This window comes from Engystomops pustulosus, chromosome 7 (genome assembly GCF_040894005.1).
Source record: "Engystomops pustulosus chromosome 7, aEngPut4.maternal, whole genome shotgun sequence".
NCBI lineage: Eukaryota > Metazoa > Chordata > Amphibia > Anura > Leptodactylidae > Engystomops > Engystomops pustulosus.
Genome location: NC_092417.1, coordinates 136,709,225 through 136,734,045, shown reverse-complemented (window position 1 = coordinate 136,734,045; position 24,821 = coordinate 136,709,225). Strand labels below are relative to the sequence as shown.

Genomic DNA, 24,821 nt, shown 5'->3' with positions numbered 1-24,821 from the left:
GGTTGGTTTCACCTATAAAAGCACCGCCTCATCCATAGGAATGACTCGGCTTCGCCACTTTTCCTTAGGCGCAAAAGAAACAGTGTGCTGAAATGGTCAGACTTGAGATTTTCTTCAGACCACTTGGCTAATAAGAGGACTCCAGATATCCTCTTTTGGAGCTGTTTTCAGGGTGGCAGAAGATCTGAGGAGGTGCACAACCGGCCGAACCCCTAGAGATCCCAAGAGCAATGGCATCTGCCCAGAGACTGCCCGATCTTTCGTCATACTTTCCGAGAGGTCCCGTCTTTGTCGGAGGATGTCAGTCATTCATTCAGCTGAATGCCATTTCCATCAACTGCCGCCGTTTGTTTGCTTTCAACCCCCTTTGATTTCAGAGGTGCATGGAAAGAGGCCTTGCTGGGGGGTCGCAAGCAGCTCGACTTTGGCCGCAGCGCGACAGGCCCTTGCCAGCAGCTTGTTCCTCGTTAGTATAGTGGTGAGTATCCCCGCCTGTCACGCGGGAGACCGGGGTTCGATTCCCCGACGGGGAGAGCTTTGCATTTTTTCTCGCCAGAGTCTTGCTTTCGTGCGGAGCTCTTTCCCAAGACTGTCCTCACAGCTCCTTCTTGGACATGGTCCCACCTCAGGAAGTCGAGCTTTCCGTTTGATACCGAGAAGCTTGGCCGCTCGCCAGCTCCTCGTTCACGTAGCGCCGACAGTAGCAGGTTGGTTTCACCTATAAAAGCACCGCCTCATCCCTAGGAATGACTCGGCACCGCCACTTTTCCTTCGGCGCAAAAGAAACAGTGTGCTGAAATGGTCAGACTTGAGATTTTCTTCAGACCACTTGGCTAATAAGAGGACTCCAGATATCCTCTTTAGGAGCTGTTTTAAGGGTGGCAGAAGATCTGAGGAGGTGCACAACCGGCCGAACCCCTAGAGATCCAAGAGCAATGGCATCTGCCCGGAGACTGCCCGATCTTTCCGTCATACTTTCCAAGAGGTCCCGTCTTTGTCGGAGGATGTCAGTCATTCATTCAGCTGAATGCCATTTCCATCAACTGCTGCCGTTTGTTTGCTTTCAACCCCCTTTGATTTCAAAGGTGCATGGAAAGAGGCCTTGCTGGGGGGTCGCAAGCAGCTCGACTTTGGCCGCAGCGCGACAGGCCCTTGCCAGCAGCTTGTTTCTCGTTAGTATAGTGGTGAGTATCCCCGCCTGTCTCGCGGGAGCCTGGGGTTCGATTCCCCGACGGGGAGAGCTTTGCATTTTTTCTCGCCCGAGTCTTGCTTTCGTGCGGAGCTCTTTCCCAAGACTGTCCTCACAGTTCCTTCTTGGACATGGTCCCACCTCAGGAAGTCGAGCTTTCCGTTTGATACCGAGAAGCTTGGCCGCTCGCCAGCTCCTCGTTCACGTAGCGCCGACAGAAGCAGGTTGGTTTCACCTATAAAAGCACCGCCTCATCCCTAGGAATGACTCGGCACCGCCACTTTTCCTTCGGCGCAAAAGAAACAGTGTGCTGAAATGGTCAGACTTGAGATTTTCTTCAGACCACTTGGCTAATAAGAGGACTCCAGATATCCTCTTTAGGAGCTGTTTTAAGGGTGGCAGAAGATCTGAGGAGGTGCACAACCGGCCGAACCCCTAGAGATCCAAGAGCAATGCCATCTGCCCGGAGACTGCCCGATCTTTCCGTCATACTTTCCAAGAGGTCCCGTCTTTGTCGGAGGATGTCAGTCATTCATTCAGCTGAATGCCATTTCCATCAACTGCTGCCGTTTGTTTGCTTTCAACCCCCTTTGATTTCAGAGGTGCATGGAAAGAGGCCTTGCTGGGGGGTCGCAAGCAGCTCGACTTTGGCCGCAGCGCGACAGGCCCTTCCCAGCAGCTTGTTCCTCGTTAGTATAGTGGTGAGTATCCCTGCCTGTCACGCGGGAGACCGGGGTTCGATTCCCCGACGGGGAGAGCTTTGCATTTTTTCTCGCCCGAGTCTTGCTTTCGTGCGGAGCTCTTTCCCAAGACTGTCCTCACAGTTCCTTCTTGGACATGGTCCCACCTCAGGAAGTCGAGCTTTCCGTTTGATACCGAGAAGCTTGGCCGCTCGCCAGCTCCTCGTTCACGTAGCGCCGACAGTAGCAGGTTGGTTTCACCTATAAAAGCACTGCCTCATCCCTAGGAATGACTCGGCACCGCCACTTTTCCTTCGGCGCAAAAGAAACAGTGTGCTGAAATGGTCAGACTTGAGATTTTCTTCAGACCACTTGGCTAATAAGAGGACTCCAGATATCCTCTTTAGGAGCTGTTTTCAGGGTGGCAGAAGATCTAAGGAGGTGCACAACCGGCCGAACCCCTAGAGATCCCAAGAGCAATGGCATCTGCCCGGAGACTGCCCGATCTTTCCGTCATACTTTCCAAGAGGTCCCGTCTTTGTCGGAGGATGTCAGTCATTCATTCAGCTGAATGCCATTTCCATCAACTGCTGCCGTTTGTTTGCTTTCAACCCCCTTTGATTTCAGAGGTGCATGGAAAGAGGCCTTGCTGGGGGGTCGCAAGCAGCTCGACTTTTGCCGCAGCGCGACAGGCCCTTGCCAGCAGCTTGTTCCTCGTTAGTATAGTGGTGAGTATCCCCGCCTGTCACGCGGGAGACCGGGGTTCGATTCCCCGACGGGGAGAGCTTTGCATTTTTTCTCGCCCGAGTCTTGCTTTCGTGCGGAGCTCTTTCCCAAGACTGTCCTCACAGTTCCTTCTTGGACATGGTCCCACCTCAGGAAGTCGAGCTTTCCGTTTGATACCGAGAAGCTTGGCCGCTCGCCAGCTCCTCGTTCACGTAGCGCCGACAGTAGCAGGTTGGTTTCACCTATAAAAGCACTGCCTCATCCCTAGGAATGACTCGGCACCGCCACTTTTCCTTCGGCGCAAAAGAAACAGTGTGCTGAAATGGTCAGACTTGAGATTTTCTTCAGACCACTTGGCTAATAAGAGGACTCCAGATATCCTCTTTAGGAGCTGTTTTCAGGGTGGCAGAAGATCTGAGGAGGTGCACAACCGGCCGAACCCCTAGAGATCCCAAGAGCAATGGCATCTGCCCGGAGACTGCCCGATCTTTCCGTCATACTTTCCGAGAGGTCCCGTCTTTGTCGGAGGATGTCAGTCATTCATTCAGCTGAATGCCATTTCCATCAACTGCCGCTGTTTGTTTGCTTCCACCCCCCTTTGATTTCAGAGGTGCATGGAAAGAGGCCTTGCTGGGGGGTCGCAAGCAGCTCGACTTTGGCTGCAGCGCGACAGGCCGTTGCCAGCAGCTTGTTGCCCGTTAGTATAGTGGTGAGTATCCCCGCCTGTCATGCGGGAGACCGGGGTTCGATTCCCCGACGGGGAGAGCTTTGCATTTTTTCTCGCCCGAGTCTTGCTTTCGTGCGGAGCTCTTTCCCAAGACTGTCCTCACAGTTCCTTCTTGGACATGGTCCCACCTCAGGAAGTCGAGCTTTCCGTTTGATACCGAGAAGCTTGGCCGCTCGCCAGCTCCTCGTTCACGTAGCGCCGACAGTAGCAGGTTGGTTTCACCTATAAAAGCACCGCCTCATCCCTAGGAATGACTCGGCACCGCCACTTTTCCTTCGGCGCAAAAGAAACAGTGTGCTGAAATGGTCAGACTTGAGATTTTATTCAGACCACTTGGCTAATAAGAGGACTCCAGATATCCTCTTTAGGAGCTGTTTTCAGGGTGGCAGAAGATCTGAGGAGGTGCACAACCTGCCGAACCCCTAGAGATCCCAAGAGCAATGGCATCTGCCCGGAGACTGCCCGATCTTTCCGTCATACTTTCCGAGAGGTCCCGTCTTTGTCGGAGGATGTCAGTCATTCATTCAGCTGAATGCCATTTCCATCAACTGCCGCCGTTTGTTTGCTTTCAACCCCCTTTGATTTCAGAGGTACATGGAAAGAGGCCTTGCTGGGGGGTCGCAAGCAGCTCGACTTTGGCCGCAGCGCGACAGGCCCTTGCCAGCAGCTTGTTCCTCGTTAGTATAATGGTGAGAATCTACGCCTGTCACGCGGGAGACCGGGGTTCGATTCCCCGACGGGGAGAGCTTTGCATTTTTTCTCGCCAGAGTCTTGCTTTCGTGCGGAGCTCTTTCCCAAGACTGTCCTCACAGTTCCTTCTTGGACATGGTCCCACCTAAGGAAGTCGAGCTTTCCGTTTGATACCGAGAAGCTTGGCCGCTCGCCAGCTCCTCGTTCACGTAGCGCCGACAGTAGCAGGTTGGTTTAACCTATAAAAGCACCGCCTCATCCCTAGGAATGACTCGGCACCGCCACTTTTCCTTCGGCGCAAAAGAAACAGTGTGCTGAAATGGTCAGACTTGAGATTTTCTTCAGACCACTTGGCTAATAAGAGGACTCCAGATATCCTCTTTAGGAGCTGTTTTCAGGGTGGCAGAAGATCTGAGGAGGTGCACAACCGGCCGAACCCCTAGAGATCCCAAGAGCAATGGCATCTGCCCGGAGACTGCCCGATCTTTCCGTCATACTTTCCAAGAGGTCCCGTCTTTTTCGGAGGATGTCAGTCATTCATCCAGCTGAATGCCATTTCCATCAACTGCCGCCGTTTGTTTGCTTTCAACCCCCTTTGATTTCAGAGGTGCATGGAAAGAGGCCTTGCTGGGGGGTCGCAAGCAGCTCGACTTTGGCCGCAGCGCGACAGGCCCTTGCCAGCAGCTTGTTCCTCGTTAGTATAGTGGTGAGTATCCCCGCCTGTCACGCAGGAGACCGGGGTTCGATTCCTCGACGGGGAGAGCCTTGCATTTTTTTCTCGCCCGAGTCTTGCTTTCGTGCGGAGCTCTTTCCCAAGACTGTCCTCACAGTTCCTTCTTGGACATGGTCCCACCTCAGGAAGTCGAGCTTTCCGTTTGATACCGAGAAGCTTGGCCGCTCGCCAGCTCCTCGTTCACGTAGCGCCGACAGTAGCAGGTTGGTTTCACCTATAAAAGCACCGCCTCATCCCTAGGAATGACTCGGCACCGCCACTTTTCCTTCGGCGCAAAAGAAACAGTGTGCTGAAATGGTCAGACTTGAGATTTTCTTCAGACCACTTGGCTAATAAGAGGACTCCAGATATCCTCTTTAGGAGCTGTTTTCAGGGTGGCAGAAGATCTGAGGAGGTGCACAACCGGCCGAACCCCTAGAGATCCCAAGAGCAATGGCATCTGCCCGGAGACTGCCCGATCTTTCCGTCATACTTTCCAAGAGGTCCCGTCTTTGTCGGAGGATGTCAGTCATTCATTCAGCTGAATGCCATTTCCATCAACTGCTGCCGTTTGTTTGCTTTCAACCCCCTTTGATTTCAGAGGTGCATGGAAAGAGGCCTTGCTGGGGGGTCGCAAGCAGCTCGACTTTGGCCGCAGCGCGACAGGCCCTTGCCAGCAGCTTGTTCCTTGTTAGTATAGTGGTGAGTATCCCCGCCTGTCACGCGGGAGACCGGGGTTCGATTCCCCGACGGGGAGAGCTTTGCATTTTTTCTCGCCCGAGTCTTGCTTTCGTGCGGAGCTCTTTCCCAAGACTGTCCTCACAGTTCCTTCTTGGACATGATCCCACCTCAGGAAGTCGAGCTTTCCGTTTGATACCGAGAAGCTTGGCCGCTCGCCAGCTCCTCGTTCACGTAGCGCCGACAGTAGCAGGTTGGTTTCACCTATAAAAGCACCGCCTCATCCATAGGAATGACTCGGCACCGCCACTTTTCCTTCGGCGCAAAAGAAACAGTGTGCTGAAATGGTCAGACTTGAGATTTTCTTCAGACCACTTGGCTAATAAGAGGACTCCAGATATCCTCTTTAGGAGCTGTTTTCAGGGTGGCAGAAGATCTGAGGAGGTGCACAACCGGCCGAACCCCTAGAGATCCCAAGAGCAATGGCATCTGCCCGGAGACTGCCCGATCTTTCCGTCATACTTTCCAAGAGGTCCCGTCTTTGTCGGAGGATGTCAGTCATTCATTCAGCTGAATGCCATTTCCATCAACTGCCGCCGTTTGTTTGCTTTCAACCCCCTTTGATTTCAGAGCTGCATGGAAAGAGGCCTTGCTGGGGGGTCGCAAGCAGCTCGACTTTGGCCGCAGCGCGACAGGCCCTTGCCAGCAGCTTGTTCCTCGTTAGTATAGTGGTGACTATCCCCGCCTGTCACGCGGGAGACCGGGGTTCGATTCCCCGACGGGGAGAGCTTTGCATTTTTTCTCGCCCGAGTCTTGCTTTCGTGCGGAGCTCTTTCCCAAGACTGTCCTCACAGTTCCTTCTTGGACATGGTCCCACCTCAGGAAGTCGAGCTTTCCGTTTGATACCGAGAAGCTTGGCCGCTCGCCAGCTCCTCGTTCACGTAGCGCCGACAGTAGCAGGTTGGTTTCACCTATAAAAGCACCGCCTCATCCATAGGAATGACTCGGCTTCGCCACTTTTCCTTAGGCGCAAAAGAAACAGTGTGCTGAAATGGTCCGACTTGAGATTTTCTTCAGACCACTTGGCTAATAAGAGGACTCCAGATATCCTCTTTTGGAGCTGTTTTCAGGGTGGCAGAAGATCTGAGGAGGTGCACAACCGGCCGAACCCCTAGAGATCCCAAGAGCAATGGCATCTGCCCAGAGACTGCCCGATCTTTCCGTCATACTTTCCGAGAGGTCCCGTCTTTGTCGGAGGATGTCAGTCATTCATTCAGCTGAATGCCATTTCCATCAACTGCCGCCGTTTGTTTGCTTTCAACCCCCTTTGATTTCAGAGGTGCATGGAAAGAGGCCTTGCTGGGGGGTCGCAAGCAGCTCGACTTTGGCCGCAGCGCGACAGGCCCTTGCCAGCAGCTTGTTCCTCGTTAGTATAGTGGTGAGTATCCCCGCCTGTCACGCGGGAGACCGGGGTTCGATTCCCCGACGGGGAGAGCTTTGCATTTTTTCTCGCCAGAGTCTTGCTTTCGTGCGTAGCTCTTTCCCAAGACTGTCCTCATAGCTCCTTCTTGGACATGGTCCCACCTCAGGAAGTCGAGCTTTCCGTTTGATACCGAGAAGCTTGGCCGCTCGCCAGCTCCTTGTTCACGTAGCGCCGACAGTAGCAGGTTGGTTTCACCTATAAAAGCACCGCCTCATCCCTAGGAATGACTCGGCACCGGCACTTTTCCTTCGGCGCAAAAGAAACAGTGTGCTGAAATGGTCAGACTTGAGATTTTCTTCAGACCACTTGGCTAATAAGAGGACTCCAGATATCCTCTTTAGGAGCTGTTTTAAGGGTGGCAGAAGATCTGAGGAGGTGCACAACCGGCCGAACCCCTAGAGATCCAAGAGCAATGGCATCTGCCCGGAGACTGCCCGATCTTTCCGTCATACTTTCCAAGAGGTCCCGTCTTTGTCGGAGGATGTCAGTCATTCATTCAGCTGAATGCCATTTCCATCAACTGCTGCCGTTTGTTTGCTTTCAACCCCCTTTGATTTCAGAGGTGCATGGAAAGAGGCCTTGCTGGGGGGTCGCAAGCAGCTCGACTTTGGCCGCAGCGCGACAGGCCCTTGCCAGCAGCTTGTTTCTCGTTAGTATAGTGGTGAGTATCCCCGCCTGTCTCGCGGGAGCCTGGGGTTCGATTCCCTGACGGGGAGAGCTTTGCATTTTTTCTCGCCCGAGTCTTGCTTTCGTGCGGAGCTCTTTCCCAAGACTGTCCTCACAGTTCCTTCTTGGACATGGTCCCACCTCAGGAAGTCGAGCTTTCCGTTTGATACCGAGAAGCTTGGCCGCTCGCCAGCTCCTCGTTCACGTAGCGCCGACAGAAGCAGGTTGGTTTCACCTATAAAAGCACCGCCTCATCCCTAGGAATGACTCGGCACCGCCACTTTTCCTTCGGCGCAAAAGAAACAGTGTGCTGAAATGGTCAGACTTGAGATTTTCTTCAGACCACTTGGCTAATAAGAGGACTCCAGATATCCTCTTTAGGAGCTGTTTTCAGGGTGGCAGAAGATCTGAGGAGGTGCACAACCGGCCGAACCCCTAGAGATCCCAAGAGCAATGGCATCTGCCCGGAGACTGCCCGATCTTTCCGTCATACTTTCCAAGAGGTCCCGTCTTTGTCGGAGGATGTCAGTCATTCATTCAGCTGAATGCCATTTCCATCAACTGCTGCCGTTTGTTTGCTTTCAACCCCCTTTGATTTCAGAGGTGCATGGAAAGAGGCCTTGCTGGGGGGTCGCAAGCAGCTCGACTTTGGCCGCAGCGCGACAGGCCCTTGCCAGCAGCTTGTTCCTCGTTAGTATAGTGGTGAGTATCCCCGCCTGTCACGCGGGAGACCGGGGTTCGATTCCCTGATGGGGAGAGCTTTGCATTTTTTCTCGCCCGAGTCTTGCTTTCGTGCGGAGCTCTTTCCCAAGACTGTCCTCACAGTTCCTTCTTGGACATGGTCCCACCTAAGGAAGTCGAGCTTTCCGTTTGATACCGAGAAGCTTGGCCGCTCGCCAGCTCCTCGTTCACGTAGCGCCGACAGTAGCAGGTTGGTTTCACCTATAAAAGCACCGCCTCATCCCTAGGAATGACTCGGCACCGCCACTTTTCCTTCGGCGCAAAAGAAACAGTGTGCTGAAATGGTCAGACTTGAGATTTTCTTCAGACTACTTGGCTAATAAGAGGACTCCAGATATCCTCTTTAGGAGCTGTTTTCAGGGTGGCAGAAGATCTGAGGAGGTGCACAACCGGCCGAACCCCTAGAGATCCCAAGACCAATGGCATCTGCCCGGAGACTGCCCGATCTTTCCGTCATACTTTCCAAGAGGTCCCGTCTTTTTCGGAGGATGTCAGTCATTCATCCAGCTGAATGCCATTTCCATCAACTGCCGCCGTTTGTTTGCTTTCAACCCCCTTTGATTTCAGAGGTGCATGGAAAGAGGCCTTGCTGGGGGGTCGCAAGCAGCTCGACTTTGGCCGCAGCGCGACAGGCCCTTGCCAGCAGCTTGTTCCTCGTTAGTATAGTGGTGAGTATCCCCGCCTGTCACGCGGGAGCCTGGGGTTCGATTCCCCGACGGGGAGAGCTTTGCATTTTTTCTCGCCCGAGTCTTGCTTTCGTGCGGAGCTCTTTCCCAAGACTGTCCTCACAGTTCCTTCTTGGACATGGTCCCACCTCAGGAAGTCGAGCTTTCCGTTTGATACCGAGAAGCTTGGCCGCTCGCCAGCTCCTCGTTCACGTAGCGCCGACAGTAGCAGGTTGGTTTCACCTATAAAAGCACCGCCTCATCCATAGGAATGACTCGGCACCGCCACTTTTCCTTCGGCGCAAAAGAAACAGTGTGCTGAAATGGTCAGACTTGAGATTTTCTTCAGACCACTTGGCTAATAAGAGGACTCCAGATATCCTCTTTAGGAGCTGTTTTCAGGGTGGCAGAAGATCTGAGGAGGTGCACAACCGGCCGAACCCCTAGCGATCCCAAGAGCAATGGCATCTGACCAGAGACTGCCCGATCTTTCCGTCATACTTTCCGAGAGGTCCCGTCTTTGTCGGAGGATGTCAGTCATTCATTCAGCTGAATGCCATTTCCATCAACTGCCGCCGTTTGTTTGCTTTCAACCCCCTTTGATTTCAGAGGTGCATGGAAAGAGGCCTTGCTGGGGGGTCGCAAGAAGCTCGACTTTTGCTGCAGCGCGACAGGCCCTTGCCAGCAGCTTGTTCCCTGTAGTATAGTGGTGAGTATCCCCGCCTGTCACGCGGGAGACCGGGGTTCGATTCCCCGACGGGGAGAGCTTTGCATTTTTTCTCGCCCGAGTCTTGCTTTCGTGCGGAGCTCTTTCCCAAGACTGTCCTCACAGTTCCTTCTTGGACATGGTCCCACCTAAGGAAGTCGAGCTTTCCGTTTGATACCGAGAAGCTTGGCCGCTCGCCAGCTCCTCGTTCACGTAGCGCCGACAGTAGCAGGTTGGTTTCACCTATAAAAGCACCGCCTCATCCCTAGGAATGACTCGGGACCGCCACTTTTCCTTCGGCGCAAAAGAAACAGTGTGCTGAAATGGTCAGACTTGAGATTTTCTTCAGACTACTTGGCTAATAAGAGTACTCCAGATATCCTCTTTAGGAGCTGTTTTCAGGGTGGCAGAAGATCTGAGGAGGTGCACAACCGGCCGAACCCCTAGAGATCCCAAGACCAATGGCATCTGCCCGGAGACTGCCTGATCTTTCCGTCATACTTTCCAAGAGGTCCCGTCTTTTTCGGAGGATGTCAGTCATTCATCCAGCTGAATGCCATTTCCATCAACTGCCGCCGTTTGTTTGCTTTCAACCCCCTTTGATTTCAGAGGTGCATGGAAAGAGGCCTTGCTGGGGGGTCGCAAGCAGCTCGTCTTTGGCAGCAGCGCGACAGGCTCTTGCCAGCAGCTTGTTCCTCGTTAGTATAGTGGTGAGAATCTACGCCTGTCACGCGGGAGACCGGGGTTCGATTCCCCGACGGGGAGAGCTTTGCATTTTTTCTCGCCCGAGTCTTGCTTCGTGCGGAGCTCTTTCCCAAGACTGTCCTCACAGTTCCTTCTTGGACATGGTCCCACCTCAGGAAGTCGAGCTTTCCGTTTGATACCGAGAAGCTTGGCCGCTCGCCAGCTCCTCGTTCACATAGCGCCGACAGTAGCAGGTTGGTTTCACCTATAAAAGCACCGCCTCATCCCTAGGAATGACTCGGCACCGCCACTTTTCCTTCGGCGCAAAAGAAACAGTGTGCTGAAATGGTCAGACTTGAGATTTTCTTCAGACCACTTGGCTAATAAGAGGACTCCAGATATCCTCTTTAGGAGCTGTTTTCAGGGTGGCAGAAGATCTGAGGAGGTGCACAACCGGCCGAACCCCTAGAGATCCCAAGAGCAATGGCATCTGCCCGGAGACTGCCCGATCTTTCCGTCATACTTTCCAAGAGGTCCCGTCTTTGTCGGAGGATGTCAGTCATTCATTCAGCTGAATGCCATTTCCATCAACTGCCGCCGTTTGTTTGCTTTCAACCCCCTTTGATTTCAGAGGTGCATGGAAAGAGGCCTTGCTGGGGGGTCGCAAGCAGCTCGACTTTGGCAGCAGCGCGTCAGGCCCTTGCCAGCAGCTTGTTCCTCGTTAGTATAGTGGTGAGTATCCCCGCCTGTCGCGCGGGAGACCGGGGTTCGATTCCCCGACGGGGAGAGCTTTGCATTTTTTCTCGCCCGAGTCTTGCTTTCGTGCGGAGCTCTTTCCCAAGACTGTCCTCACAGTTCCTTATTGGACATGGTCCCACCTCAGGAAGTCGAGCTTTCCGTTTGATACCGAGAAGCTTGGCCGCTCGCCAGCTCCTCGTTCACGTAGCGCCGACAGTAGCAGGTTGGTTTCACCTATAAAAGCACCGCCTCATCCCTAGGAATGACTCGGCACCGCCACTTTTCCTTCGGCGCAAAAGAAACAGTGTGCTGAAATGGTCAGACTTGAGATTTTCTTCAGACCACTTGGCTAATAAGAGGACTCCAGATATCCTCTTTAGGAGCTGTTTTCAGGGTGGCAGAAGATCTGAGGAGGTGCACAACCGGCCGAACCCCTAGAGATCCCAAGAGCAATGGCATCTGCCCGGAGACTGCCCGATCTTTCCGTCATACTTTCCAAGAGGTCCCGTCTTTGTCGGAGGATGTCAGTCATTCATTCAGCTGAATGCCATTTCCATCAACTGCCGCCGTTTGTTTGCTTTCAACCCCCTTTGATTTCAGAGGTGCATGGAAAGAGGCCTTGCTGGGGGTCGCAAGCAGCTCGACTTTGGCCGCAGCGTGACAGGCCCTTGCCAGCAGCTTGTTCCTCATTAGTATAGTGGTGAGTATCCCCGCCTGTCACGCGGGTTGACCGGGGTTTGATTCCCTGACGGGGAGAACTTTGCATTTTTTCTCGCCCAAGTCTTGCTTTCGTGCGGAGCTCTTTCCCAAGAGTGTCCCTACAGTTCCTTCTTGGACGTGGTCCCACCTAAGGAAGTCCAGCTTTCCCTTTACTACAGAGAAGCTTGGACGCTCACCAGCTTCTCATTTACGTAGTGCCAACAGTAGCAGGTTGGTTTTAACCTATAAAAGCACCGCCTCATCCCTAGGAATGACTCGGCATTGCCACCTTTCCTTTGGCTCTTAGGTATATCAAAAAATACTTTGGGGTAACAGAAAATATTTTGCACACAAAAATATTTTTTATAAAAAATCCAAATATAATAGAAGTATTTCAAATTTTATATTTAACACAACAAATATGCAACACAGCTAAACAATTGTCCAGGTAATGTGAAGTACTGTTAGGATCAGTGGATCCTCTGGACCACCAAGGGAGATGGAACTAGCCAACACCCGGAACCGGAGCCTAGCGGCACCTGGTATTCACCAGAGCCCGCCGCAAAGCGGGTTGGACTTGCTGCGGCAGGATACCACTAGGTCGTTCCCAGGCGTGACCAGCCCACGGTGGCAGCCGAGGTCGAGGTACCTTAGCGGATGACAATCTCGTAGACAGGTCCAGGCACAGGGTGAGGGCAGGCGGCAGAGATGCAACGGCAGGTCCAAGTCCGGGGTCAGCAACAGGAGGTCAAGGCAGGTGGGAACGGGAACACAGGCACACAGCAACATGGAGGAACTCTGGTAACACGGCAACACAGGACTCAGGAACGGGAACACACAGGAACGCAGGAATACAGGAATACGCAGGAACACAGGAATACTTGCTTGGAAGCTTTCTCTAAGGCTATGAGGCACAAAGATCCGGCAGGGAATGATGGGAGACAAAGGGTTAAATACAAGACAGGAAATGACCAGCGCCAATCACCTGCGCGCTGGCCCTTTAAATCTTGAGACAGTGCGCGCGCCCTAGGGAGCAGGGCCGCGCGCGAGGCCTAGTCCGGACGGGAGCGGGTGAGTGCACAGGAGCAGGACCGGGGGAGCGGAGAGAGGCACGGGTGCACCCGCGATCCGTGGTATGGATCGCGGGGGTGCCCGTGACAGTACCCCCCCCCCCCTTTGGCCTTTCCCTCTTCTTCTTGGTCCCAAGAAACCTCTGGAGGAGAGTCCGATCAAGAATATTCTCTTCAGGCTCCCAGCATCTCTCCTCAGGCCCGAACCCCTTCCAATCTACAAGGAAGAACCGCTTACCCCTTACGAACTTCATGTCCAGAACCTCCTTGACTTCATATACATCTAGAGAATCAGCCTCAGGAGCTTGAGGAGGGGATTGCTGGGTGAAGCGGTTCAAGACGACTGGCTTCAGGAGGGATACATGGAAGGAGTTCGGGATGCGCATAGATGGAGGAAGGCAGAGCTTGTATGCCACTTGATTAATGCGCTTGATTACCTCAAAGGGGCCAAGGAACCGGGGCCCAAGTTTATAGCTGGGTATCTTAAGCCAGACGTATCTGGAGGATAGCCATACTTTGTCACCAGGAGAGAAGACAGGAGGAGCTCGACGTCTTTTATCAGCCTGGGTCTTGGTACGGTCTGTAGCTCGTAGAAGGGACTGGCGGGTCTGGTCCCAAACAGCCTTGAGATCCTGCACCAGATCCTCCACCACAGGGACAACAGAGGGAGTAGACAGCGGGAGAGGTGGGCGAGGAATACGTCCATAGACCACAAAGAACGGAGCCGAACCAGTAGATCCCGAGTCCAGTGAATTGTAAGAGAACTCAGCCCAAGGTAGAAGGTCAGTCCAATTGTCTTGACGGGCTGAGACGAAGTGGCGCAAGTAGCAGCCCAAAGTCTGGTTCACCCTCTCTACTTGACCATTAGACTGAGGGTGGTAAGCAGAAGAAAAGTCAAGGATGACCTGCAGCTGGTTACATAAAGAACGCCAGAATTTTGACACAAACTGGACTCCTCAATAGGACACAATGTGAAGCGGAAGGCCACACAGCCGGAAGATATGTTTGAAGAACAAACTGGCAAGCTGTGGTGAAGACGGAAGACCTGGAAGGGGAACAAAATGGGACATTTTGGAAAACCAGTCCGTCACCACCCAGGTAACATTATTGCCCGAGGAGACAGGCAGATCGGTAACAAAGTCCATAGCCACGTGAGACCACGGGCGACTGGGCATCGGCAACGGGAGTAACAGTCCAGCCGGTTTGAGACGAGAGGCTTTATTGCGGGCACAGGAGGAACAGGATCCCACAAACTCCCGAACATCTTTGACCAGGTCTGGCCACCAGTAATAGCGAGAGATGAGGGCCACGGAACGTTGCACCCCAGGGTGTCCAGCCAGACGAGAAGAATGTCCCCAAGACAGAATCCTCTTCCTGAGAGCAGGTCTAACATACGTCTTGCCAGGAGGTAGCTGCCGAAGGTCCACCGGAGCTGCAACAACAAGCTGATCAGGAGAAATTATGTGCCGAGGAACTGGTTCATCTCCAACAACATCTGAAGAACGGGACAGAGCATCAGCCTTGACATTCTTGTCTGCCAGACGAAAATGAATCAGCAGGTCAAAGCGGGAGAAGAGCAAAGACCACCGGGCTTGCCTGGGATTCTGTCTGGAGGTACAGAAGATTCTTGTGGTCAGTGTACACACAAACAGGATGGAGAGCTCCCTCCAGAAGATACCGCCATTCTTCAAGAGCAAGTTTGATGGCCAATAGTTCTCTGTCTCCAATGGAATAATTTCTCTCAGCTGGGGAAAAAGTCTTGGAAAAGAAACCGCAAGTCAAAGTTCGGCCCTTGGGCCCTTTCTGAGTGAGCACCGCTCCAGCTCCTATGGAGGATGCGTCCACCTCCAGAAGAAAGGGTTTGTCTGTATCTGGCCTAAAGAGCACGGGAGCCGAGGAAAAAGCAGACTTTAACTTGGAGAAGGCCATTTCAGCAGCTGGAGACCAGGCACGTGGATTGGCACCCTTCTTTGTGAGCGCCATGATGGGAGACACCAGAGTGGAGAAATGGGGAATAAACTGCCGGTAATAGTTCGCAAACCCCAGGAACCTCTGTATGGCTCGGAGGCCCTCTGGACGTGGCCACTGAAGAACTGCAGACAGCTTCGCGGGGTCCATCTGGAGGCCTCTGTCGGAAATTATGTAACCGAGAAAAGGCAGTGCTGGTGAAACAGGCATTTTTCTAACTTGGCATAGAGGTGATTGGCACGAAGTCGACCTAGAACTTGTCGTACGTGTGCCTGGTGGGACTCAAGGTCTGGAGAGTACACCAAGATGTCATTGAGGTAAACCACGACACATGTATAAAGAAGGTCCCGAAAAATGTCGTTCACAAACTCCTGAAAAACAGCAGGGGCATTACACAGTCCAAAGGGCATTACTAGATACTCAAAATGCCCATCACGGGTGTTAAACGCCGTCTTCCACTCGTCACCTTTGCGGATCCGGATGAGATTGTAAGCACCACGGAGGTCCAGCTTGGAGAACACCTTGGAACCACGTAGGCGATCAAAGAGTTCTGTAATCAACGGCAGGGGGTAACAGTTTTTTACCGTGATCTTATTCAGCCCACGATAATCTATACAGGGACGTAGGGAGCCGTCCTTCTTGGTAACGAAGAAGAAACCTGCGCCAGCCGGAGAGGAGGACCCCTCTGCAGATTCTCCTTGATGTAGTCGGACATGGCTATAGACTCAGGTACCGAAAGAGGATAGACACGACCTCTGGGAGGAGTGGCGGCAGAAAGAAGATCCACAGGGCAATCATAGGGACGATGTGGTGGTAGAATCTCCGCCTGCTTCTTGGAGAAAACATCCAAAAAGTCCCGATAACAAGCTGGCAGACCCTCCAGAGACTTGGGAGCCAGAGTCGAAGTCCTCACAGGTAGCGGACGGGGAATCTGCATACAACGTGAAGCACAGTTCGGTCCCCAACGGAGGATTTGCCCGGAGGACCAGTCCAGTACAGGGGCATGAAGCTGCAACCAGGGGAGACCCAGCAGTAGAGCAGATGTGCTTTGGGGCAGCACAAAAAAAGAAAGTCTCTCTTGATGTAGGGCACCAACTTGCAGAAGCAGGGGTTCCGTGCGAAACCAGATGGGCACGGAGAGAATCTGACCATTGACCGAGGCAATAGACAATGGCTTCTCGAGACGAACCACCAGGAAGTGATGCTGAGAGACCAAGGCTGCATCCACGAAGTTCGCTGTAGAGCCCGAGTCCAGGGAGGCAGAAACCTGGATCTGGGTACCGGTGCCATCGCTGAGGAGCACAGGAAGAGTCAGACGTGGAGAAGCTGTACTTACACCTAGGGACGCTTCTCCCAAGAAGCCTAGGTGCTGGCATTTCCCGGACGTTGAGGACGGACAGGACAGGAACCAATGAAGTGCTCTGGGCTGGCACAGTACAGACAGAGGTTCTCCTGTCGGCGTCTTGAACGCTCCTGCAGGGAGAGCCGGATTCTGTCCACCTGCATGGGTTCCTCAGCAGACAATTCAGGTGAAGGCTGGAGAGGTCTTTGAAAGGCAGGAGCCAGGTGAGGAAAACGTCTTACCCGGGCTTGAGGGTGCTCGGTGCGGAATTCCTCGGCGCGTTCCTTGAACCGAACATCAATCCGGTGGCCAGTGTGTTAAGACCACTCAGAGTTGACGGCAGATCCCGAGCAGCCAGAGCGTCCTTAACCTGCGCAGAGAGTCCCTTCTTAAAGGTAGCGATGAGGGCTGCATCATTCCAGGCAAGTTCAGAGGCCAGGGTGCGGAACTGAACCGCATAATCTCCCACAGACGAGCTGCCTTGGCGCAGGTTCAGTAAAGCAGTCTCGGCAGAAGAGGCCCGTGCAGGTTCCTCAAACACAGCCCGGAACTCTGCCAAAAAAGCTGTGAGAGTAGACGTGACTGGGTCGCCTCTATCCCAAAGAGGGGTAGCCCAGGCCAGGGCTTTCCCGGAGAGGAGACTGACGAAGAATGCCACCTTAGACCGCTCCGAGACAAATTGTGAAGGCATCAGCTCTATTTGCAGAGAGCACTGAGTTATAAAGCCCCGGCAGTTCTTGGGATCTCCGTCAAACTTGCGGGGCATAGAGAGCCGTAGTCGGGGTTCAGCGGCAGGAGGGCAGACTGGACCGGCTGGGGTCGCGGGAGCGAACACAGGAGCCTGTTGCTGTTGCTGGGCGGCTAGCAGCTGTTGCAGCATGGTGGTGACTTGATCCAGCTGTTCACGCTGAGCGGAAATCTCCCGGGATTGCTGGACCACAATGGTGGCAAAGTTGGGACGAGTAGGAAGCGGAACCTCGGCGGGATCCATGGCCGGATCTTACTGTTAGGATCAGTGGATCCTCTGGACCACCGCGGGAGATGGAACTAGCCAACACCCGGAACCGGAGCCTAGCGGCACCTGGTATTCACCAGAGCCCGCCGCAAAGCGGGTTGGACTTGCTGCAGTAGGATACCACTAGGTCGTTCCCAGACGTGACCAGCCCACGGTGGCAGCCGAGGTCGAGGTACCTTAGCGGATGACAATCTCGTAGACAGGTCCAGGCACAGGGTTAGGGCAGGCGGCAGAGATGCAACGTCAGGTCCAAGTCCGGGGTCAGCAACAGGAGGTCCAGGCAGGTGGGAACGGGAACACAGGCACACAGCAACACGGAGGAACTCAGGTAACATGGCAACACAGGACTCAGGAACGGGAACACACAGGAATACAGGAATACAGGAATACGCAGGAACACAGGAATACTCGCTTGGAAGCTTTCTCTAAGGCTATGAGACACAAAGATCCGTCAGGGAATGATGGGAGACAAAGGGTTAAATACAGGACAGGAAATGACCAGCGCCAATCACCTGCGCGCTGGCCCTTTAAATCTTGAGACAGTGCCGCGCGTGCGCCCTAGGGAGCAGGGCCGCGCGCGAGACCTAGTCCGGACGGGAGCGGGAGTCAGGAGGGGTGAGTGCACAGGAGCGGGACGGGGGCAGCGGAGAGAGGCATGGATCGTGGTATGGATTGCGGGGGTGCCCGTGACAAGTACTTTATCTGCAAGTCCTTATACCTTGAGCCTTTTGATTTTTAATTTTTTCATTTCAATGCAAGACAAACAGGTTTGCAATTGAAAACATATTAGCTCACACAAAAGCTGCCCTTTAGTAAAATCATAATGGCAGATTGAGACTCAAGTCACAGTGAGAACTACAGTCATCTGAGAGGATATAACTGTAGATAGATTGCAGCTCTAGATATGACTGGAGTATCACAGATGATATAAGCATGGGAATTGAGAAAATATTCTCTCATATTACCTCACTTATAACCTTGCATATTATCTCACATACTTCCTCATATTACATCACATATTACCTCACACATAAGCTGTCTTATACTCATTGCCTGTAGTAGCCTGCCAAAACTCAGAGCTCATATGAATGACCTCTTGCAAAATAGAAACATTGATTTGATTGGTTGCTAGTTGCTAACCGCCATCGCAGCCTGCTGACAATGGCTCCCACAGATGGTGAAAATTTCAATTAAAAACTGTGAGAAAGTGAGAGGTGTTGTGTGGGAAAACCGCTATCTGTCTTACATGCAGATGAAATGCTGGTGGTAAAAGCCCTGGGTTTGTCTGCAGTAACCCAAGGGTTAATGCAGACATGATAAGCAGGAATAGTCTGTTTTGTCTGTGTTGGCCTAGCTAACACAGACACATTTGTAATGTCCGTACTGGGCCTGCTTATTATGGAGTAGGGGTAGGCTGGTAGTGGGACTCCTACTCCACCCGGGCTTCGGTCCTGGGCTTTTGTATAGCCCACAGGTGCAGGTCACAGGCCTCGTTAGGGTCTGATTTAGTCTGCAGGCCAGAAGCAGTAGGGGAGGCCCTACCTGGAGAGGTGAAAGCGAGATTGCATTCTCACAGCAAAGGTAACTGAGGGTCTCCTGTCTTGCTGCTGGCCAAGAGCGTGTGCCAGGCAGCCTGGTACCCAGATAGCTAGGGTCCGCCAAATGTATTAGACAGCGCCTAGCCGGGCAGGAATTACTTTTATAATGTTTTTGCATGTGCCTAAGCCAAGGCTGAATTTGTGTTCTGTTTTGCAAGTGTGAATAAACACTTAAGTTGGACTTTTAAACCTGCGTGTGTCACTGCTTCCTGCACTGCTACCTGTCAACTACCAGAGCAATTCCCCACAAAACCTACTCTATGACATTTTCTAGGTCAGAGGGAGTGACTGTACAACATTTGGTGACATACACACACACACACATACATCCAGCTTTATATATTAGAGGAGGGGATGTACATCCCAACTAAATTGCTCAGATGGGCGAGATGATGGAAATCCAGAGTGTTTATTTCTCATTGAACAACTATGTTTGCTGAGCATTATTTAAGTGCTGTACACTGGGCTAGATTTTTTGAGGCATGGCAGGCAGACTGCTAGTGGTATCTGCCATCCACAACCCCTTCTGTCCACACTTTGTGGACAATCCTGGGAAAACTCTGGTGTCTATGATTCTCCACATTAGAGAAGAATAAGAGGTCTGTTAGTTCAGCAGACAATAGCAGAGCTTTGCTAGAAAGCCACAAAGCTGTTTGCTGGGGATGACCACCACTGTCTGTGCCAGATGGGTTCATTCATGGAGTGATAATATCTACAAACCTGCCAGGTCCCAGATGTATGACCTGATTCACCTTGTAAAGAAATGGCTGGAACCAGGCTAACTGGAGGATTACCCTACAACCACAACCCCACATTTCTGTAGCCTCTTGTTTCCACTCCCCATTACTGAAGTGCCTTCTGAGAGTATTGCTATGGATTTTGTGGGACTAATAGGCAATTCAGGTAGCGGTCAGCAATATATGGTTGTCTTAGATTATTCTACTCGCTATCATAAGGCAGTTCCTCTCTGTAATACCACAACAAAAAGCATTGCCTGTGAATTGCTCTATATGTTTTCACTAATTGACATTTCCAAAAGGGCACACCGTTTATTGTCAAAGAGCAATGCAAGATGTTTAAAACTATTCACATACAGACCTCTGTGTATCCTCCCCAGACGGATGGGTTAACCGACCACTTTAATTAAACATATGTTTAAAAAAGTGGTGGAAAAAGATGGTTGTGATTGGGATTGCCTGTTGCCATGCCTGATGTTCTCTATTAGAGAAGTACCACAAACATCTTCAGGTTTTTCTCCTTTTAAATTGGTCTATGACACCCAAGGGGATTAATAATAATAATAATAATAATAATCTTTACTTGTATAGCGCCATGAAATTCCGTAGTGCTTTAAAAATCATAGGGGACATATACAAATATAATATTACATTACAAAGAACAAAAAGTCATGTCATGGAACAATAGGAGTGAGGGCCCTGCTCACAAGAGCTTACAGACTATGAGTGTGTTGACACAAGAGGTTGTAGAATGGTCCAGCCATTCTTTATAAAGGAACAATATAAAACAATTTAATAAATAATTTCATAAATAAAAATTCTGCTGCTTGACCCAGTCATCAGCCGCCATTTTATTTACAGGGTCCAAGGTGAAAAGACTGCAGAGAAGCCTGGAACTTGGTATATATCTGCTGTTTGCTGGATAACAGACAGGAGATAGGACATAGTATGGATTAGTAAAGGGAGAGTTGACATTTCATGCAGTTAGCGAGTGTGATAGACTTGCCTAAAGAGATGGGTTTTAAGAGCACGTTTGAAGCTTTGGAGGGTGGGTATTAGTCTGAGAGTCCGGGGAGGACATTCCAGAGAATTGGAGCAAATCTGGAGAAGTCCTGGAGATGCGCATGAGAGGTTCGAATTAAGGTAGAGATTAATCTAATATCACTGGCGGATCGAAGAGCATAAGAAGGGCGAAAGACTGAGATGAGAGAAGAAATAGGGAGGTGCAGCATTATACAAATGAGGAATTATCCTCTTACAGACATATTTATGTCCATTAGTATAGGGAACTCTATACCACAATATTCAATCTTATCGATTGCACCTATAGTAGAACAACACCAGGTGGCAGTAGAGTGTTACAACAATATATACTTTATTGAAAATACAACTATAGAAAATGCAGAGATTTTTGGTATTCACTTAGTTTAAAAATGCCATTGGCTTACGTGACAAAAAGTTTTAGGTGGGTACAGCAATAATATTGGGGCACATTTACTAAGGGTCCGCAGCCGCGAATCCGTCGGGTTTTTCCCAAATATTTCCTCTTTGCGCTGTATTTCACGGGATTGTGGCGCACGCGATCGATTTTTGGCGCAATCGCGCCGACTTTCGCGCGACAGAAATCGTGGGGCGTGGCCACCGGACAACCCGAAGGATTCGGAAAAACCGCAGAATTTAAAAAGCCATTTGTGTCGCAAGATCAAGCACTCACATACACCAGAAAAAAGCAGGTGAACTCCAGCGGACCTCGGCGCAGCAGCGACACCTGGTGAATATCAGCGCACGGACCTTAGTGAATCCCGGCAGAACCCGAATCAGCGCCGGAGAACCCGCCGCTGGATCGCGACTGGACCGGGTAAGTAAATGTGCCCCATTGTGTTAAAAATATAGAAAAAAGGTAGAAAATTGTAGAAAAGTTAAAAACTTAATGCACTAGATGGGTGAGACTACTAACTGGTGAATGAGAATGAAAATTTATTGCATCTTAAGTGAGAGGAAGACTGATTAGTAGGGAGTTACATTAGTCTAGTCGAGAGTGAATAAGTGTAACAATTAGCATTTTAGAAGTTTCAATTGTCATAAATGTTCGGATTCTGGAGATGTTTCTGAGATGCATCCGGCAAGAGCGAGCAAGAGATTGAATATATGGTGAAAAGGAGAGTTCATAGTCCAGCACAACCTTAAGACAGTGGGCCTGCTGCCTCAGTGCTATAGTGATCCCACAGACCAAGATGGAAAGGTCAGGGTTAGGTAAGTTAGTAGAAGGTGGAAAGATAAGAAGTTCAGTCTTAGAAAGATTACGTTTCAAGAAGAGAGAGGACATAGTATCATAGTATCATAGTATATAAGGCTGGAAGGAGACGCAAGTCCATCAAGTCCAACCTTCAAGAATTAAATAAATGTTTTATCCACATAACCTGTGATATTTTTTCTCTCCAGAAAGTCATCCAGGCCTCTCTTGAACATGTACATAGAGTCCGCCATAACAACCTCCTGCGGCAGAGAGTTCCATAGTCTCACTGCTCTTACAGTAAAGAACCTTTGTCTATGGTGATGGTAGAATCGCCTCTCCTCTAGGCGTAGAGGATGCCCCCTTGTTCTGGTCACAGGCCTAGGTATAAAAAGATCTTTGGAGAGATCCTTGTACTGTCCGTTCAGGTATTTGTACATTGTAATGAGGTCTCCCCTCAGTCGTCTTTTTTCTAAACTGAATAATCCCAAATTTTGCAATCTGTCATTGTATTCTAGTCCCCCCATTCCCCTAATAATCCTGGTTGCTCTCCTCTGCACCCGTTCCAGCTCTACTATATCCTTTTTATATACTGGTGCCCAAAACTGTACACAATATTCCATGTGTGGTCTGACCAGGGATTTGTATAAGGGCAGAACTATGTCTTTATCATGAGAATCTATTCCTCTCTTGATACATCCCATTATTTTATTTGCTTTAGCAGCAGCCGCCTGGCTCTGGTCACTAAAATTAAGTTTACCATCCACCAATACGCCCAAGTCCTTTTCAGCTTCAGTTTTACTAAGTAATTGACCGTTTAGAACATAATTATACTTTTTGTTTCCATGGCCCAAGTGCATAACTTTACATTTATCTACATTAAACCTCATCAACCATTTCTCTGCCCATCCCTCAAGCTTCCACAAATCCCTCTGTAATGCTAAACTATCGACCTCAGTATTTATTACTTTACACAGCTTAGTATCATCTGCAAATATTGAAACTTGACTGTGTAAACCCACTACAAGGTCATTAATAAAAATATTAAAAAGAAGTGGCCCCAATACTGACCCCTGTGACACTCCACTGGTAACATCAACCCAATCTGAGAATGTGCCATTAATGACCACCCTCTGTTTTCTATCACTAAGCCAATTACTTACCCAGATACACAGATTTTCTCCTACTCCCAGCAGTCTCATTTTATATACCAACCTTTTATGTGGCACGGTGTCAAATGCCTTTGAAAAGTCCAAATATACAACATCTACAGCGTCCCCCAGATCCAGTCTTGAACTTACCTCCTCGTAGAAACCAATCAGATTAGTCTGACAGGACCGATCTCTCATAAACCCATGCTGACGCTGGGTTATAAGGTTGTGCACAGTGAGATACTCCAGGATAGCATCTCTAATAAACCCCTCAAATATTTTCCCCACCACAGCAGTTAGACTTACGGGTCTGTAGTTTCCAGGATCGCTATTTGATCCTTTTTTGTATATTGGTACCACATTTGCTATGCGCCATTCCTGTGGAACATAACCAGTCCTCAGTGAATCTTCAAATATTAAAAATAACGGTCTGTCTATCACCGTACATAATTCATGCAGAACCCGGGGGTGTATGCCATCTGGCCCCGGTGATTTATCTATCTTAGTGGTTGCGAGGCGGCGCCGTACCTCTTCCTGGGTTAAACTGTTGAGGCTCTAGAGGCAGTAGAGGTTCCGGAAATCTGAATAGGGATTTTTTAGAATACCCTTATCAGTTGAGAGAGCGGGGGCCATTGGGGGCTCAACAGAAGGGAGGCCCCAAATAGAGCATCTAGCCCGTGAGGCTACAGACCGGTCAAACCAGCATAGGGATACACAGATTATAAACCTCACTTCCCTAGTTCTGACCGAATCACAAAGGAGTATCTTACAAAAGGGCCTGTCATTTGTGCCCAGCTCAGATTTTGACCTCTTCTGCATGGTAAAAGATCTCAACCTGTTTGTGCGTAAGCTAAAATGGCACAAATATTTTGCCAAACGGGATAGACAAATCAGTTCCGAACTGGGGGTTCCGGACGAGATCCTCCCAGACATTAGACTGCTAACGAGTCTAGCGACTGACAACATTCCTGCACAGACAGGCAAGGGCCCATATACAGACTGTAAACTTAAAAGTACCCGTCTCCCCCCAAGCATGGATGCTTCACCTATGGACGTATTCCTTAGCAGAGTCACCACTGACCTAAGACAGTTAGAGAACTCCTTTAGTCAATATAATTGTACAAGGGCAGAAATGGAGGCCCTACGTTCACTACAAAATGATACAACAATTACTATTAAGAGTTCGGACAAAGGGGGTAACATAGTTCTCATGATGACCCCCCACTACAAGGGAATGTGTATGGATCTGCTTAAGGATAAAGACACTTATGAAATCCTTTCTGGAAATCCGACCAGCATATATATGAGGGAATTAAGCATTCTTCTGAGACAAGCCAAAAATGATGGCCTTATCGATGAATCAGAATTTAATTATCTGTTGCCAAGAAATCCTGTGGTGGCGACGTTTTATAGTCTGCCGAAAATACACAAGGGGGTGTCCCCACTAAAGGGACGCCCCATAGTATCGGGGGTAGGTAACATAACCCAAAATTTGGGTATTTACCTGGATAAAGTCCTGAGAGAGTTTGTTCTAACACTCCCCTCATACACAAGGGACACTTTAGACCTTCTGACTAAGCTGGACGGGATTTCCCTGGGTCAAGAGCATATATTGGGAAGCGTTGATGTGGAGGCGCTATATTCCTCCATACCTCACAGCATAGGTCTAAAAGCTGTTGCACACTTCTTAAGATCGAGAGGAATACAACAAGAGGGTCACAATAGCTTTATCCTAAGAGCTCTGGAATTTTGCCTTACCAAAAAATTTTTTCTGTTTAATGGTAGGTTCTACCACCAGCTCAGGGGCACTGCCATGGGTTGGCCGTGCGCGCCAACCTATGCCAACTTGCTCCTGGGCTGGTGGGAGGAAACCATGGTGTTTGGGGAGGGAGAGACACCAGATACCTCGAAAATCGAGGCGTG

General features: G+C 50.7%; 3 non-coding genes across 3 annotated transcripts; all 3 read left to right on the top strand.

Annotated features, from left to right (window-relative positions):
- Window positions 1-461: 461 nt before the first annotated feature.
- Window positions 462-533, top strand: TRNAD-GUC (transfer RNA aspartic acid (anticodon GUC)). Its single transcript has one exon. It is a non-coding gene; the product is annotated as a tRNA-Asp (tRNA).
- Window positions 534-2,580: 2,047 nt separating this feature from the next.
- TRNAD-GUC (transfer RNA aspartic acid (anticodon GUC)) lies at window positions 2,581-2,652 on the top strand. The gene has a single exon. It is a non-coding gene; the product is annotated as a tRNA-Asp (tRNA).
- Window positions 2,653-6,823: 4,171 nt separating this feature from the next.
- TRNAD-GUC (transfer RNA aspartic acid (anticodon GUC)) lies at window positions 6,824-6,895 on the top strand. Its single transcript has one exon. It is a non-coding gene; the product is annotated as a tRNA-Asp (tRNA).
- The last annotated feature ends 17,926 nt before the right edge of the window (window positions 6,896-24,821 follow it).